A 17,858-nucleotide genomic window follows, 5' to 3' on the forward strand; every position below is an offset into this window, starting at 1 on the left:
GATACCAGAAAATTGTATCACCCTTGAGGATGGTACAGTTAGAATAAAAGTAATAATCAACATAGAAAAACCCCTTGTTAAGCAGGTTATCGTCTCAGTTGGAGGTTCACTTAAAAAAACTATTAACTTTGGGTTTGACAACCTCCGTTATCGTTTATGCATTTTTTGTTTCTGCTTTGCTCACCGAATTGGTCATTGTTCTATTCTGCACAATGGTGAGCTTGATGATATTTATGATCGTAGGCTTGAGTCACTTGTGTCCGAGGAAGCTTCAGGTAGTTGGTACGATTGTCATGTAGAACCTAGTCAGATAGTGGAATTCTTCGAGAGTCTCTCTGACCACAACACTGTAATTATATCTAGCACTGAGATCTATTTAAATCTTGTCCTAGATGGAGAGCTCTTTATGTTCTGCTCTAGTGCTTCTTCCTTCTTTGATGCTTCCGCTTTTCCCTCTGTGATAGGAAAAAGAGTCTTTGATTCGGGTTATATTTCTAGCCCCTCTTTCTCACCGTTAAAAAAACAATGTTATGAGCTTGGTGAAAATTCATCCTCAAAGATCCGGTCTGGTGGGCTTGTTATTAGGAACGGCCCTTTCCCTAAGTTGGATCTGACATGTATACCGACCCGAGCCGCTATCCCTAAAGCCTCCTTCCGTATGGTAATAGATGAAATTAAGTTGGATTGTTCCAAAAAAAACTCAAACTCTCCCCCTTCTGCTCTGCCTATCTTGATCAGTACGGGTCAAATCTAAAAGATGATCAAGAGCTTTTCTTAGAAAGATAGGAATGGAACCGACCTTTGCATCACTGAAGAACCAATCAAAACAGGATATGGATTCCATGGTATCCCTCTGATAACTTTACGAAATTTAATTTCTCTCTTGCTTACAATTAGTTTTTTATCAATCTATCGTTCTACCTATCTAAATTGCATCTTCACAATCAAACAATCTCTTGCATATTTCAACTGGGTATAGACTTGGATTTATGCACTCTAGAACTTTAGCTAGGTTAAGTCTTACATTAGGGAAATTTAGAGATACTAGATAACAAATATAAAATTAAGGAAAACCTTGAAATTAGGGTGAAATTGGATCATAAGGGTATAAAACTGCAATAACCTAATTCCTAAGACTACCCCTAATTTCAATTGGATTTCTAAATTTTCAGAACATAAAGATAAATTTCCAACTTTTCCCTTTATGTAGCTTGTGTTGTTTCTTGTGTAAACCTAGCTTTCTAAAACAACTAGTTTTGGATGCTTAGGATACATGACTTAGAATACTTAGGCTTGCAGTTCTTCCATTTTAACTTTAATAATTTGAATGCTAATTTTGTTTAGAATACTTAGGATACTGTTTCGGTTCTTTCTTTTGCATTTTAATAACTTGCGCACTTTTAACTGGATGGATAGAAGTTAGTTGTATATCTTTAGTAGTACTCTTAGGTTGAATCCTCCCTCTAGCTTTTCACTCTAGTAGGTCTGATCTCTATATCTTCTGGGAGTTTGCCTTTAATTAACTCTCTCCTTTGCTTTTCTTTTGTTTTGTTTCACCTCTGTCATTCCTTAGATTTTAAGAGGTTTGCTCTAGTTACTATTTAGCCTTAGAATTTAGAAGGTTTTTGCTTTAGTTTCGGTGTATATTAAAGACTTAGTAAGACTAGGTTTTTGGTTTTTGGTTTTTGTTTTTTTTCTTAAAGACAAGGTAGTTTAATTTTTTCTTATCTTTTTTCTATTCTCGCGTCATTCCTATGAATATTCTTTCTTGGAATTGCCAATCCCACGACCTCCTCCCATCTGAATAAAATATGCATTTCTACGAAGCCGAACTTCCTTTCCTCTCTGAAACTCGTTGCAAGGATGATAGAGTTTCTAAAACTCTGAAAGCTTGTGGTTTCAGTAACTTCACCTTAGTTCCACCTATAGGTCTCTCGGGTGGTTAGGATTAGCTTGGAATGAAAATATACATGTCCATGTTCTCCTCAAAACTTCTAGGATGGTATACATTTCTATTAATAATATTGATGCTTCTCATAATGAAACCTTAGTCACTTTCTTGTATGGTAACCCCAAAACACATGAGAGGGTAAAAGATTAGATCAACATAGAATAATTAGCTGATCATATTGATGCTCCATGGCTCATCATTGGGGACCTAAATGTTACTTTGTCAACTGCGGAGAAATCTGGTGGGAATCCTTTCCATCAAGATTCTATTATGAACATCATTTCCATCATAGAAAGTTGTGGACTGGTAGATCTTGGTTTTATTTGACCAATTTTTACCTGGTCTAAAAAACAGGCTTCCCCTTCTAGGATGCAAGTTAGGCTAGATAGATCGCTTGCTAACTCTGGTTTCTTGGCAGAAAACCACAACGTTACTCTTACCCACATTCCTCCAATAGGCTCGGACCATTCCCCTATTTTCCTTAACTGCAAACATATTGCAACTTCCAACCCTATCCCCTATAAATTCTTTAGCCTTCGGTTGAAATTTTTTGAAGCTCTAGAAATCATTCAAAGGTGTTGGAACCAGCCAATGGTTAAATCTCCATCTTTTAAAATCTCGACCTTTCGAAATGGAATAAAGAAGTTTTTAGCAAAATTCAAACAAATATAAGAAATTATTTAGATACAATAAATTTGATTCACAACTCCAATCTTGATGGGACCAAAGATGATCTCATCCAAAGGAAAACGAAAGACCTAGAAATTCTGTTTAACCAGGAGGACCAACTTTGGAAAAAAAATTGTAAGGAAAACAATCTCAAGTTTGGAGATAGGAACACCAAATTTTTTCACTCTTGTACTCTCGATAGACATATGAAGAATAGAATCTCGACTCTCTCTGATTTGGATGGTTCCATCCACAATACCCGCAAGAAATGTCTGCAATTCTTACCCAACATTTTAAAAAAATTGTTATTGAAACCCCAAGCCTTAATTTCCATCCAGTTACTGATCTATTTCAGTCTGAAGTTTCGGCTGCTAAGAATCAAACTTTAACATCCATCCCATCACATTCTGAAATTACTGGAGTAGTCAAGGCTCTAGCAACTGCAAAATCTCCTGGCCCAGATGGGTTAAACATTAAATTCTTTGTTTACCAATGGTTCACTGTGAAAGAGGATGTTATTATTATGGTGCAACAATTTTTTCGTACTGGTTATCTCCTTGATTCCACCTTCCTAACCCTTATCATTAAAATTTCTAATCCCTCTTCTCCAACTGACTTTCGACCTATCAGCCTGTGCAATACAACCTACAAAATAATCTCCAACATCTTGGAAAATAGACTCAGACCAACCCTTTACAGAGTTATCTCCCCTTTTCAATATGCTTTTATGTAGAATCGGAAAATCACCGACAACATAGTAATAGCACAGGAAGTTGTTTATAAAATGAAAAAATTTAAAGGTAAGGGGGGGTCTAATGGGAATAAAACTATATATGAGTAAAGATTTTTATAGGGTTAATTGGGAGTATCTGATGGAACTTATGCAGAGGCTTGGATTCAGTGAGTCTTAGTGCTCACTGATTCACCAATGCATCAGTACCCCCTCTATCGCAGTTCTTTGTAATGGATCCCCTTAGAAATTCTTTAAGCCCACTAGGGGTATTAGACAAAGAGACCCAATATCTCCTTATCTTTTCCGCCTATGTACGAAAGGAGTAACTAGGCTCTTAAGGAATAGAGCGGCAGAGTGACGAATCCTAGGAATCAAAGTAGCTCAAAACAACATTCTTATCGCCCATTTACTTTTTGCCGATGACTGCATCATTTTTTCGAAAGCATCTCTTATTGATGTTCAAAGTGTTCTAAATATCATCAATACCTTTAGCCTAGCTATGGGTCAAATGATAAATTTTCATAAGTCATGAATTTTCTTTAGTAATAAGTTTCCTAACAAATTTGGACAAATGATAATAAAAAGTTTGAAGGTGCAGAAAATTAACACTACTGAGAAATTTCTGGTGGGGAAAGAAGGATGGTAAAAAATGTTGCTTTTTAAAAGCCTGGATAGACCTCAATATCCCGACATCCCTAGGAGGGCTAGGATTTAGAGACTTAGAAGCAAACAATTTAGTGCAACTAGGAAGGCTTGATTGAAATATTCTAGACAACCCGGTCTGGGCTCAAACTCTGACATCCAGCCACTATAGTAAATGTAGGCATCCTCTTGACCCGAACATCAGCACCACGGGACCTTGGATTTGGTTTTGCATTCAACAGAGGCTTGAGATAATTAAACCCAACTGCATCTGGGAAATAGGCAATGGCCAATCTATACACATAACAGAGGACAAATGGTACCTTGGAACTCTAGAATTTAGAAATACTCGACTGCCGAATAACATTTTCCTGGTTAGTCACCTTATAGACGTAGAAAACCAGTCTTGGAATGTTAACGTTCTTCACTCAATATTTGAAAAAAATACTGTTTATACGATCTGTCAAATCCTCATTCGTCTTAATAAAAATGATACTATCAAGTATAAACTAAAACCGAATGGAAAATTCACTACAACCTCTCTCTATCATAGCATCAAAAAATTTGAGACTATTACAAACTCTCCCTGGAATAAAATTTGGAGTATCATTGTTAGAGCATAGCTCGGTTGAACTCACCAAGCGTTGGTATGTCAAGTTTGGTTGTCATATTTTAGTATCAAAACTCATTTGGAGTCGCTTGATTATATACTAGAGTCAACTTCGTTTAGGTTAGACTAGAAAGTCTAGGAATGTTGATACATACAAGTATTACTCTAAAGACCTAAAGAATGTGAAAAACTAACGAACTACAACGACGACATCATCCTTCCACTTGATGTTAGTAATACTGACTTGAACTTGTTTCATTCTTAACGTATATTTCAAGTCGTGCTATATTGAAAACATAACCACGAAGCTATATATATTTTATTTTATACTCTAGTGATGTGACATGTTCATAATACTATGATCATAGTATTAAGGAATTAAATTACAAAGTATAACGCTTATATTTTGAACTTCGTAGATATGACATCGACATAATCTTGTATCTAGTGTTATGATTATGTGTATGGGTTATGGTGAAGATTTCATCCTAGGAAACAATGTTTTACATTTGTTTAAAGGAAGTACATTCATGAACTTGTTTTGTGAATCGAAAGGGAAATCAATAGGATTATTGGTCTTGTTATTCATTGCATGTCTTTGGATGACCAATATATGTGAGTTGGCAGAACCAATCTTAACTCAGGTTATGTATATTGGTATAAACGATCACAATGCTTAGACTTATGATTTGGTATGACCGGTCCTGGTAATTGGTGTAACCGATCCTAAGTAATCACCATGAGATGGTATGACTGATCCTTGTAATTGGTGTGACCGATCCTAGTAATTGGTGTGACCGACTATAAGTGTTGTGTGACCGATCCTTGTAATTGGTGTAACCGATCCTAGTGACTGGTGTGACCGATCACAAGCAGATATTAGGTATAACCAATCCTAGTGATTGGTATAACCGATCTGAACCCATGTATGTGACTTGGAAGGACCGATTACAACTAACCATTGTGATTTGGTATAACCAATCACATAGTAGTTGAAACTTTGAGCACCTAGTTTGTTTATTCTTGAGAATATTCTCTTTTGATATGAGATTCACTCAGACTAGATCAAAGTATCGAGGGGATCTTTGTAACTGTTGTTAGATATAAAGACATCTTGTGTTAACCCATTGTTAACAGACTCCGTTCTGTGCTGATTGATCACAAGAGATTCAAGTGGTATTGTGCAGGTTTTGAAGATAAAAGAAGATTTGAAGACGGGGAAGAATTCTTATTAGTTGTCATATCTTGTGGATTTAGTGCACAAACCTTGATCGGCTGGGATCCAACTAGAATCAATTTATCTTTGATAGATCTAATTAATTAGTTGATAAAGATTTTTGATGATGTTGTAGTAATGAGGTTCAAACTCTCGGACTTGTGAAGATTAAATTTAAATATTTAATAAAATTATATATACAAAAATATTAACAAGATGAAGAGAGTTACCGGCACTCGGGATTCCACCAATTCTCACATTCATGCAGTTCAATATTTGATTCCGGACAATTAAAGCTCATAAAATAACAAACATCGACTCCAAATCTTTGCCAAGGTAGATTTTATAAAGAATTATATGTAAATCACAAGCATGACGCATCAAAAGTACCTAAGACTAAGCATGCGACATCAAACGAAATCACAAATAATCAAGAAAAATCATAAATCAATTGTAATAGTGCAAATAGTCATAAAGAAATTAAATATAATTACCACATGGGTGAAAAACAGCTTCCTCCATCGTCCCAGTGATGGGTTCTAGCTCCGCATATTGAAAACACGCTCAAAATTCATTTTTATTGCTCAAAGAGTGTTTACAAGGATGAAAATGGAGATGAAATAATAAAACAGTGAATGTGCGACCCACAGAAAGCGTCCATAATAAACGACACAAAAGAAGTGCTATTGTTACTGTAGCTCTAAGACCCCCACCTGCGACCCACGCCTGTGAGTCTGTTTCACTGTTGATAAACGACTGTCCCTGCGAGTCTGTTCTTCGTGTTCTTGGTGTTCTTCATCATCATCAGCAGCAGACAGAGTTTCATCAACTCTTGATTTCTCGCTCCTGAGCTCTCCTATCAACCCCAAACTCTCGACGCCCTTTCTACTCAACCCCAACAACCTATTTATAGCGAACAGACCCATCGAATCTCGCTCATTCACTCCATATAATTCTCTTTAACTCGACAGTAAAGAAAATATTTCTGGGAATATTTTCTTTCCTGTTTCATCTTCTCACGCGTTTTCAAGCCTCAAAATTACCATATTTAACTCCTTCATGCTCCAACAGGCTGTGAGGGTCTTCCATGCACGCACAAAACACGTTGAATCTTCTCCAAATCACGTGAAACCCGTGATATACACGAACTGCCCTGTTTTCAACCCGTGAATTGTTTAGTTAATTCTAGCCAATTCTGGTCGAACCAAACGTCCACAGTGTGTTTAATAGGCCATATCACAACTATCTACCAAAAATCAGCCATTGAATCTCCCTAGAACACGTTCAACAATTCGATCAAAAATCTGCAGAAGTGTTCTCCATTTTCCCGCCAAAAACGAAATTCAAATGGAGAAGATGACCTCCCCCTAATCTTGTACTGGGGTGCGAATACCAGATGCCTTTTGGGTTGACCTGGGGTGCCCCTTAGTAATTGAGGTGCCCCTTATCCAACGGTGAGAGTCCGAATAACACGTGTCCTCCGGGGTTTTTACCAACTTTTCGAGCCGAATTTTCCAAAAAATGTTTATTTTCCAAAGGTGCCTACAAACACATAAAACACCAAAATTAGTACAAACTCGAGTGCCAACAATATATAATTTTGAGATCAAATTAAACACAAAAATGTGTCTATCAAATACCCCCAAACTTATTATTTGCTAGTCCTCGAGCAAAATTTATTTTTGAAAAGATAAAAAGACTACACTTAGCACGTGCAGCAGGCCGTTAAACCGCTAGGTGGCCCTAGCGGCGGAGTGTTGTCTCCGGAGGGTTTACCAGAGGTGTACCCACAAAACCTTTACTCCTAATTGGTCACAAGTATCCAAAGAGCTATGAGGACATACATATTCTCAACCTATCTCCAAGTAAGTAGAATGCCAGAGAAATTAAAGGTGTCAGCTCTAAAGATGACTGGAGAAAAGGGGAGACACATCCACACCACTGCTAGATAAAGAGATATCCGCTACACATCTAGATAAACATTGTAAGATGCATCAGCTGCTTTACAGCTGGATAAGATTAGGAGAGAGATAAAAATGAGAGGGACATCTGCTACACAGCTGGACTAATTACGTGTGATGAGTTAAACCAGTGCTAGAAATATTTTGTGCCAGATTGAAAGCAGACTAACAAAGCAACCAAAATGCATCTTTCTTAGACTCTCTCACAGTGCTCAGTAGAAACAACGCCTTCTTCGGTCTTCAACTGTTGATGATAAACTCTCGAACCTCATAGAACCTTGACAATTAACTCTTCTCTTCGATTTCTTGCTTGACTTATAAATTTCTTCTTCCCTATGGCCTTATTGAACAAAAAGAACGTAATGATGTTTCATTTTTTTTTATTTTTTATTTTTTCATTTTTCATTTTTCATTTTTTTTTTTGAAAACAAAAAATTACAAGACAAAATTTTACATGGCCATGAGAGAAGGACTTTCAAAACTTGGATCTTCGCAACTTTTGATGTCTTGGTATCATGGATTCTAACAACTTATATCATTTGCTCTTATAACTTCAACTTTGATTTTTGAATTATTCTCTTCTATTGTTGCTTCTAAACCTAAAACGTCTTCAACTTTCTTCATAGATTTTGATGTCGCTCCGCTTGTTGATGATGATAAGTTTCTACTGAGAGAGAGTCGCAATCCAGTAACTAAGACTACATTGTGAGGTTGCTTTGTCTTTCTGGCATTTCCCTGACCTACTTGCCTTTCCATCATGTATGGTTAGGTCCATCACGGTTACCCTCTAAAAGGAACAAGTTCTCTCCTGAATTTCAAGGATCTCAATGTCTTTTTCTCTAATGTCTCAATAAGTTGTTATCTCTAGCATTCCAATTTCTATCTTTTCGGTGAGAAACAGTATGTAAACTTAGCTAACCGGATACCATGTGATGCTAGAAGTTTCAAAAGTGCAACTAAAAAGTTTCTCCCATACCCCCAAACTTAAATCTAACATTGTCCTCAATGTTCTAAATATAAAATTAAAAGCATATGAACAAGGAGAAACTGTTACCATTTGAGGCAAAAGAGTTAAAGGAAGGATATTACCGTGTCGCATGAGATTGGGTTACCTCCCAAGAAGTGCTAAGTTTAAAGTCTTCAGCCAGACATTGGAAGGAATTAGTCACCTCATAGAATCAAAAAGTAACAGCCGAAATAACTGTGGGTCTTCAAAACCAAAAAGAGCTGACCAAAGGAAACTACAATAATCCAAGAAAATGAATAAGGATAGCATGCCCTTATCTAGTATCCTGATTAAGATATTTATATATAATTGTGGTTCAGGTTCAGGTTCTAAGAAAGGGTCTAAATAAAATATTTTCATTGGTTGCATTTTTTCATAGGTGGGATCCGAATCATTAGGTCCTAGAGTCTGGAAAAACTCAAATATGATGTTAGAAGCGCACAATAATAACCTAAATAACTGAGGATCCTCTAAGTCAATAAGATTTGACTTACAAAATTGACCACAATGAGAGTAGTGGTCACTCTTAAGCAAATGTGTCGATTTTAATTTCCTAAAGCATTTAGGTTTAGTCTCACAACTTAATATTCGACACGTTTGAAATATAAACGTTCCCACATTTGGAAGAAAACTATTTGGTGGGAAAACAAAGTCAATATGGGTATCATATCCTGGGCAAACCACATCAACCAGAGGACGGGTTTCTAACGACTGAACTTCTTCCTGGACATCATTAGGTTCGGGAAAACGAGTATGAAGGTAATCTTGTAAAATGGTCGAGGCAGAGATATCAAGTCCAAAATGAGGGATCTCTGTAAGAGCTAAAGGTATGGCACAAGGAGAATGATAATCACCCCCAAACTTAGATTTTTGGGTATCTCTAGATAGACTAGCTACAATTTCCTTAATTTCTAGATCATTGGAATCCTGAAAATAGTCAATTGCTTCTTCGAGGTTATACTCAAGTGACGCATCCTCACTCATATTTAATAGCTCTACGAGTTCATTTTCTTTGTCTAAGACTATTGTTTCTAAGTCGCTAGACTCTAAAACAGCATTTTCGGAATAAACCCGTTCCTCTAAAGCATTATCGGCTTCGTAATCAAAAGAAAAAACTACATCGTCTAAAACGGTGGTATCCCTAATCAAATCCTCGTCCTTTTGAATAGGTGAATAATCATAAAAATTATTTGGATTTGAACTTGAAATAATAGAATCATTATAAAGCTCAATTGAATTAATAGATTCCTGATCACTATGCCTACACATTTCAGATTCTTCATTACTACTATCCTCATCATAATAGTACGAAGATGATTGAACCTCATCAAAACAAGTAGTGCTACCAATTCTAACCTTGTTATCTTGATTATGTAAATAACTATCTTCATTCTCAAGGGTATTATTGGATACACTATATTGGCAATTCAAGTAATTTCGAGCAATTCTTTCGTTCGTCTTAGCTATCCGCTCGAGGGATTCCTATATAGAAAGTTCACTAATTATTGTAGTTCTTTCGTCTATAATTACACTATTCATCTCAGCTAACTTACGCGTCGACTCAGCTAACTCCCCGAGGGACTCTTCTAAAGGAGGAATAGGAACAGAGGGATCATAAAAAGGACTACTTTTCAATAGTTTGATTGTATCCTCTAGAGACGAAGAACTAGTACTATAATCTTCTTGCTCGTAAGACTGATGCATGTGTGGATAGTAATTGGGCTCACCAGGGTATGACCCATATCCTTCCAAAGGATGGCGTTCCCAACCACTATTCCCAACATGGTTATAAAAAGGATGATGTCCATATTCAAATTCAGGTCGATACTCATTGTATTGGCTTCTATCATACCAGTTCGACATTCTTAATTGCAAGGGAATTCTACACAATCACAAACAAGGCTGACTCGACCAAATCAAACCTATAGAATCTAGCAAACAAAAATCATGATGGCTCCACTTAGATTGTTTTCTAGACCAGCTTCTATTCCTTCGAAAAGGAATTCGTTACAATTTGAGCACACCCCTCTGGAATCAATCCGAGCTAATGTAAGTTGAATCGAGGCGAGGGAAGCTCAGTGGAGCTTTGATACCCAAAGCCTCACCGGTATTACAAGGCGGCGCAGTCACGCATTCAACTTACAGAAACCATCAAGAACTTTGAAGTATGCTTAAAAGAGTAACCAATATTTTTCGAAAGATTTTCCTACCAAGCTCGTTACCCTATCGGTCTCGTTCTAATCAAATTTTAAGCTTGGGTTCGCGTTAGGTTTCGTTTACCTAAGGCGGGCAAGAAGGGAACGGTGATGAAATCCGAACCCTTATCTTATATGGCCAGTTCTTGCCCTTTACTAGGAAATTAAAGCAGTCGGTTCAATCCTCAACATATAATCACCTTAAGGCAGACAGTAAACCCGCTGACAGGAGATTCGCGGGTGTTTAGAAGTTTACCTCCCGTACCAGACGGGCGAAGAACCGCTGTAGTCGACTCGGGCCACTGACTCCGGTGTCAGTGTGCGAACCCGAGGGGCCGAGACGATATTGTAATCATCGTCCTTCCCTGCAAACAGTTTATATTTAATTTTTCTTTTATATAACCCTTCCGTAGGGTTTAAAATTAAAATAAATTATCCAAAGTCCAGTCCAATGAAAAGAAATACAAAAATAAATAAATAATAATAATTACAAAAAAAAGATGGAAAGTCTCTTAAAAAAAATAAAAAATTTTAAAAAAATAATTCTCTCTTTTTTTTTCTCTCTTTTTTCTTTATTTTTTTGCTGTCTTTTTTCCTTCTCTTTTAGCTTTAAGCTTTGATTCCAAGGTCTTTAGTATCCAACTTCAAACCTGTAATACAAAGACACAACCAGAGAGACGTAAAAAGAACAAATGGAATAATAAAAAATAATAAAAACCTAAAAATTCTACCTAAACACAAATCCGCGTCGGCGACGCCAAAATGATAATGATTTTTGATGATGTTGTAGTAATGAGGTTCAAACTCTCGGACCTGTGAAGATTAAATTTAAAGATTTAATAAAATTATATATACAAAAATATTAACAAGATGAAGAGAGTTACCGGCACTCGGGATTCCACCAATTCTCACATTCATGCAGTTCAATATTTGATTCCGGACAATTAAAGCTCATAAAATAACAAACATCGACTCTAAATCTTTGCCAAGGTAGATTTTATAAAGAATTATATGTAAATCACAAGCATGACGCATCAAAAGTACCTAAGACTAAGCATGCGACATCAAACGAAATCACAAATAATCAAGAAAATCATAAATCAATTGTAATAGTGCAAATAGTTATAAAGAAATTAAATAGAATTACCACATGGGTGAAAAACAGCTTCCTTCGTCGTCCCAATGATGGGTTCTAGCTCCGCATATTGAAAACACGCTCAAAATTCATTTTTATTGCTCAAAGGGTGTTTACAAGGATGAAAATGGAGATGAAATAATAAAACAGTGAATGTGCGACCCACAGAAAGCGTCCATAATAAACGACACAGAAGAAGTGCTATTGTTACTGTAGCTCTAAGACCCCCACCTGCGACCCACGCATGTGAGTCTGTTTCACTATTGATAAACGACTGTCCCTGCGAGTCTGTTCTTCGTGTTCTTGGTGTTCTTCATCATCAGCAGCAGCAGAAACAGAGTTTCATCAACTCTTGATTTCTCGCTCCTGAGCTCTCCTATCGACCCCAAACTCTCGACACCCTTTCTACTTAACCCCAGCAACCTATTTATAGCCAACAGACCCATTGAATCTCGCTCATTCACTCCATATAATTCTCTTTAACTCGGCAGTAAAGAAAATATTTCTGGGAATATTTTCTTTCATGTTTCATCTTCTCACGCGTTTTCAAGCCTCCAAATTACCATATTTAACTCCTTCACGCTCCAACAGGCTGTGAGGGTCTTCCATGCACGCACAAAACACGTTGAATCTTCTCCAAATCACGTGAAACCCGTGATATACACGAACTGCCCTGTTTTCAACCCGTGAATTGTTTAGATGATTCTAGCCAATTCTGGTCGAACCAAACGCCCACAATGTGTTTAATAGGCCATATCACAACTATCTACCAAAAATCAGCCATTGAATCTCCCTAGAACACGTTCAACAATTCGATCAAAAATCTGCAGAAGTGTTCTCCATTTTCCCGCCAAAAACAAAATTCAAATGGAGAAGATGACCTCCCCTAATCCTGTACTGGGGTACGAATAGCAGATGCCTTTTGGGTTGACATGGGGTGCCCCTTAGTAATTTAGGTGCCCCTTATCCAACGGTGAGAGTCCGAATAACACGTGTCCTCCGGGGCTTTTACCAACTTTTCGAGCCGGATTTTCCAAAAAATGTTTATTTTTCAAAGGTGCCTACAAACACATAAAACACCAAAATTAGTACAAACTCGAGTGCCAACAATATATAATATTGAGATCAAATTAAACACAAAAATGTGTCTATCATTAGTTGCGTGAGATCGGCATTCTCTATATTTCTCATTGAGATCTATATTGATTGAGTGTGAATATTTAGTTGATTGTTTCAGTAGTTAAAGTTAGATCGATATAACCATAAGGAGGAGTTTATTAGATTAAATGGAAGAGTCTTTGTCAACGACTCATCTATATCTTGTAGCAAGACTGATTAGAGTGGTTACCAAACAGATTCTTCCTTTGTTGTTTGTTATACGATCGAAAGGACTTGATATTCACGTGCGTGACTCTAGAAGTCGAAGGCGCAGGGATACTGAGGGAACTAAGTAGCTAGGGGTAGTCTGCTTGGTCTCAACTATACGAAGTTGATATTAGATTTTGTATAGCAGCTTAATTCTGAGAGTATTCAAAACTGGACTAAGTCTCGGGGTTTTTCTGCTTTGGGGTTTCTTCATTAACAAAATTTTGTTGTGTCTTTTACTTTGATTTCCGCATTATAATTGTTATAATTAAGTAAAATACACAAGTACGTTAACTCTATAATACTTGATAGTGATCCTATAGAGTTTGGTTATTACCAAACATATAATCAAGTAACACACTTTGTTGTTGTATTGTGTCGATCTTGTTATCGTATTGTCTCGATCTCGTATCCTTGCATTAGGAAGATAAGGAAAGATTCTAGAAGACTTGTGTCGCATGAAAGATGAAAATGATCAACTCATTATTGATCTAACTACCCTGAAAGCTGATTTAGATTCTCTCAAGATTACATCTTCTTCAAAGATCCAATCCTTGGAAGAGAAACTAAGTAAAAGCATAGATCAAGAAAAGATGATTGGGATCTTAAGAAACACAACAACAGACAAATAAAATGCCTTAAAAATCTCATATGATTTTGAGATAAATACAGTTTCTGAATGTGTCAAAAGGCTAAAAGATGAAAAGCATTCCTTGATGTCAAAAAATCAACTGGTTATGTCCTCCGCAGATAAATCCGTAAAATTTGATTTGATCTTTCCCGCGAAAAGAAAGATGATGACATCGAAGGCTCTCGAAAGAATTTTTCATCTTATAAAAGAGCGTATGTATTCTCTGGTAATCCTAAGATGAACTACTCACATCAGAGTTTTTCACAACATTATAAACATCATTACAGACGATGTTTTCATTGTGGAATTAAAGGTCATGTTGTAAGAGATTGTCAAAAATCATCTTGTTCAAGCTCTGAGAATACAAATTCTAGTCAAGGTTGTAACATGAGACCTTTTTCGAAAGCTGATTTTCTTTGATCAAAGAGTTCTCACAAGAATCCTCAAAAGAGATCTCAAAGAGTAGTACATCATAAGGGGAAAGAGGATCTAAAGACTAGCAACTCATGGAAATGGGTACCAAAGAAGACAATGTTACCAAACAAAAAGGAATATGGAAAATTCTCCAGTTCATCAATACATAAGGTAATACCTACATATCTTGATGATAGTCATTTCTTTGATAAGTTTGGTCTGTCTTATAAGAGGAATAAGATTCCTAAGAGAACAGATAAAGGAAGATTCTCTACAACTGTTGAAGAGAATAGTCTGTCTCGACTAGATACTTAGTATATTGATTATATACACTGACTTATGAAGTGCTCAGACTTTTGTTTGATGAGTTCAGTGTATATAACACAATAGTCAAAAATTTGCGAGATCTATGGAAATATTCACAGGAAGGCACTTTCTTAAAATCTTTATTATTTAAAAATTTCAGTTCTTCTATATTAAAGGAGAATATTTTTTATTTCCATGGTCGGTGGCCCAGCCTTTGGAAACTATTGGTATATAAGTTTCGGTAATCTTTGTCTCTTCCTCTCATAACAAGAATTATATACAATATAGATTACCATGCAAATCTCTCTGCAAGAGTTTCAGAAAGGTATGCTGAAAAAATGACTTGTGATCTTTCCGGGTTCTATAACTCCAATGGAAACGGAACCACCTCTTGCAATCATATCAATCTTTGATATTCCATGACCGATTATGAGAAAGAGTTTGACAAAATGGCACGAACTTGTGCAAAAACAAAATTAGAGGTTATGATGTTGAAGCGTTCTCTTGAGAATTCTCTACTAGTTCAAGCTCATCTTGTCAAGCAACAAGAATTACTTCTGAAAAGATTAAACGAATGAGAACCTAACTTACTCAAGGTTGAAGAATTATTCTTTGGTCAAGGATCTCTTCAAGGAATTCAGAGAATTATTCCTATCAAGCAAATGAGATTTCAACATCATGGAGAGATTTGATCTTTAATTCAGTCTATGTTTCGAAAATAGACATCGATGTATTGATTTATCTCGATATCTTTGTATAAGGTCTATTTTGAATAAAACTATCAATTATTTTCTATGAACGAAATTGTTATTTTATAATTTTTGTGTGATAGTTTCCGATTACATAGCCTATGAATGAATGTCTATATTTTTGATATGTGTTTTCGGTTTATTAGATATCTGATTTCAGTATTCATTAACCTTAGTATTCGATCTCATATGGTGAAACCCTTATGATTTTTGTGCCTTTTTGATTTAGAGGGATTAAGTTCTAGCCATGTTGGTAGGTTTTATCAAAGGATCATAAGGTGTTCCGATTGAAACGTATATGTGAAAAGTCACAATATGTTAAATCAATTTATGTTTACATGAGTTGTGTTTAGCATAACATATGTGTTTCGGTTTTTAACTTCAGCTGTTGGCACGCATTAGTTAAAACCGATTCAACCTTTCTCTCGTAAAGGTTGCTTTTTTTGTTATTTTTTTTTTCTTGCTAGAGGATGACAACACACTGGGGGAGAGTTATTATTTGAACTTGCGCTTAATGATATATCTTTCTGGGGAGAAGTGGCTGCAGAAATTGAGGTAAAGAATTTGTTAATTAATCATTTTCCTGTTTAAGAAAATCCTGTTTATATTGCATATATTTTGCTTTTGCTTAATTAGGCTTATTGTTTGGTATCTTCTATATTGTTGGGTATCAAGTGTTTTTGCTTAATAAAATTCGGTGGAATTGCGATGTTGTAATGTTTATATTTGTTCAATTGCTTCCGGTTAAGAAAATAATTGTGAAAGTCAATTTATTTTGGTTTGTATCTACTGTTTGTGGCTTAACAAAAATACGAGATCATTTGTTTAGTCTAATTGATTCCGGATAAGAGAAACTAAGTTAATTCTGATCTTAGTTAGACTTATCAATTGGAGGATTCGGTTATTCAAGTCTAATCGAATGCCTTGAAAAGAAAAACTAGTTAACTAACTTAGTGTTTGTCTTGTCTAAAGGGAAAGGTCTAAGTTATTGTCTGAATAATTAGAGCCTGATGAGAAAAATAAAGTTAATTCTGATTTTTATTTTGATGGTGATTGTAGATACACAATCGGTCCAACAAGGGAATTGGGTGTCTTAGTCGAATTGTTGGATTATAGGGAAAATTTCTTCGGGCAATTGTTTCCTTGATAACATATTGAAACTAAATTACTTTGTAGTTTAGTTTTTAATATTGGTTATTTAAAATGGTATGTGAAACCTTCGTGCTGAACTCTTATAGGTTGTACACGTCTTTTAGATTTGTAAGATCCTTTCCGTTTGTCCTTTATTTGCTCGAACTTTTGTCATTTGTGACAACAATGCGGAGAAATATATGGAGTAAACAAGTGATTTTTAATCATTAGGAAAGGACAATTGTGCTTAAGCGTTATATCTACGAAAGAGTAAAACATTGACTAAGGGGGAGAAATATATCATATCGTTGTCTAGTATTAAGACTACAAAAGGGGAATAACAAAGATGTTCGGATTGAATATTTACCCAGCTTCCCTTTATGGGGAGTAAAAGGTTTTTTTATTCAAATGTCAATAACGATATTTATTGATTGAATACATGCAGGTTATTGTGTTGTTGAAACTTGGAATACTGATTGTTTAGCTCCATATGTAATAAGAGTTTTGTCACTAAAATTTACAAAGAGGGATACTGTTAGAGCATAGCTGGGTTGAACTCACCAAGCGTTGGTATGTCAAGTTTAGTTGTCATATTTTAGTATCAAATTCATTTAGAGTCGCTCTTCATTTAGATTAGACTAGAAAGTATTGGAATGTTGAGACATACAAGTATTATTCTGAAGACCTGAAGAATATGAAGAAGTAACGAGTTACAACGACGATATAATCCTTCCACCTGAGGTTAGTAATACTGACTTGAACTTGTTTCATTCCTAACGTATCTTTCAAGTCGTGCTATATTGAAAACATAACTGTGAAGTTGTATATACTGTATATATTGTATATTATACTCTAGTGATGTGACATGATCATAGTAATATGATCATAGTATTAAGGAATTAGACTACAAAGTATAACACTTATCTTTTCAACTTCGTAGATATGACATCGACATAATCTTGTATATAGTGTTATGATTATGTGTATGGGTTATGGTGAAGATTTCATCCTAGGAAATAATGTTATACATTGGTTCAAAGGAAGTACACTCATGAACTTGTTTTGTGAATCGAATGGGAAATCAATAGGATCATTGGTATTGTTATTCATTGCATATCTTTGGATGACCAATATGTGTGAGTTG

This window comes from Papaver somniferum, chromosome 1 (genome assembly GCF_003573695.1).
Source record: "Papaver somniferum cultivar HN1 chromosome 1, ASM357369v1, whole genome shotgun sequence".
NCBI lineage: Eukaryota > Viridiplantae > Streptophyta > Magnoliopsida > Ranunculales > Papaveraceae > Papaver > Papaver somniferum.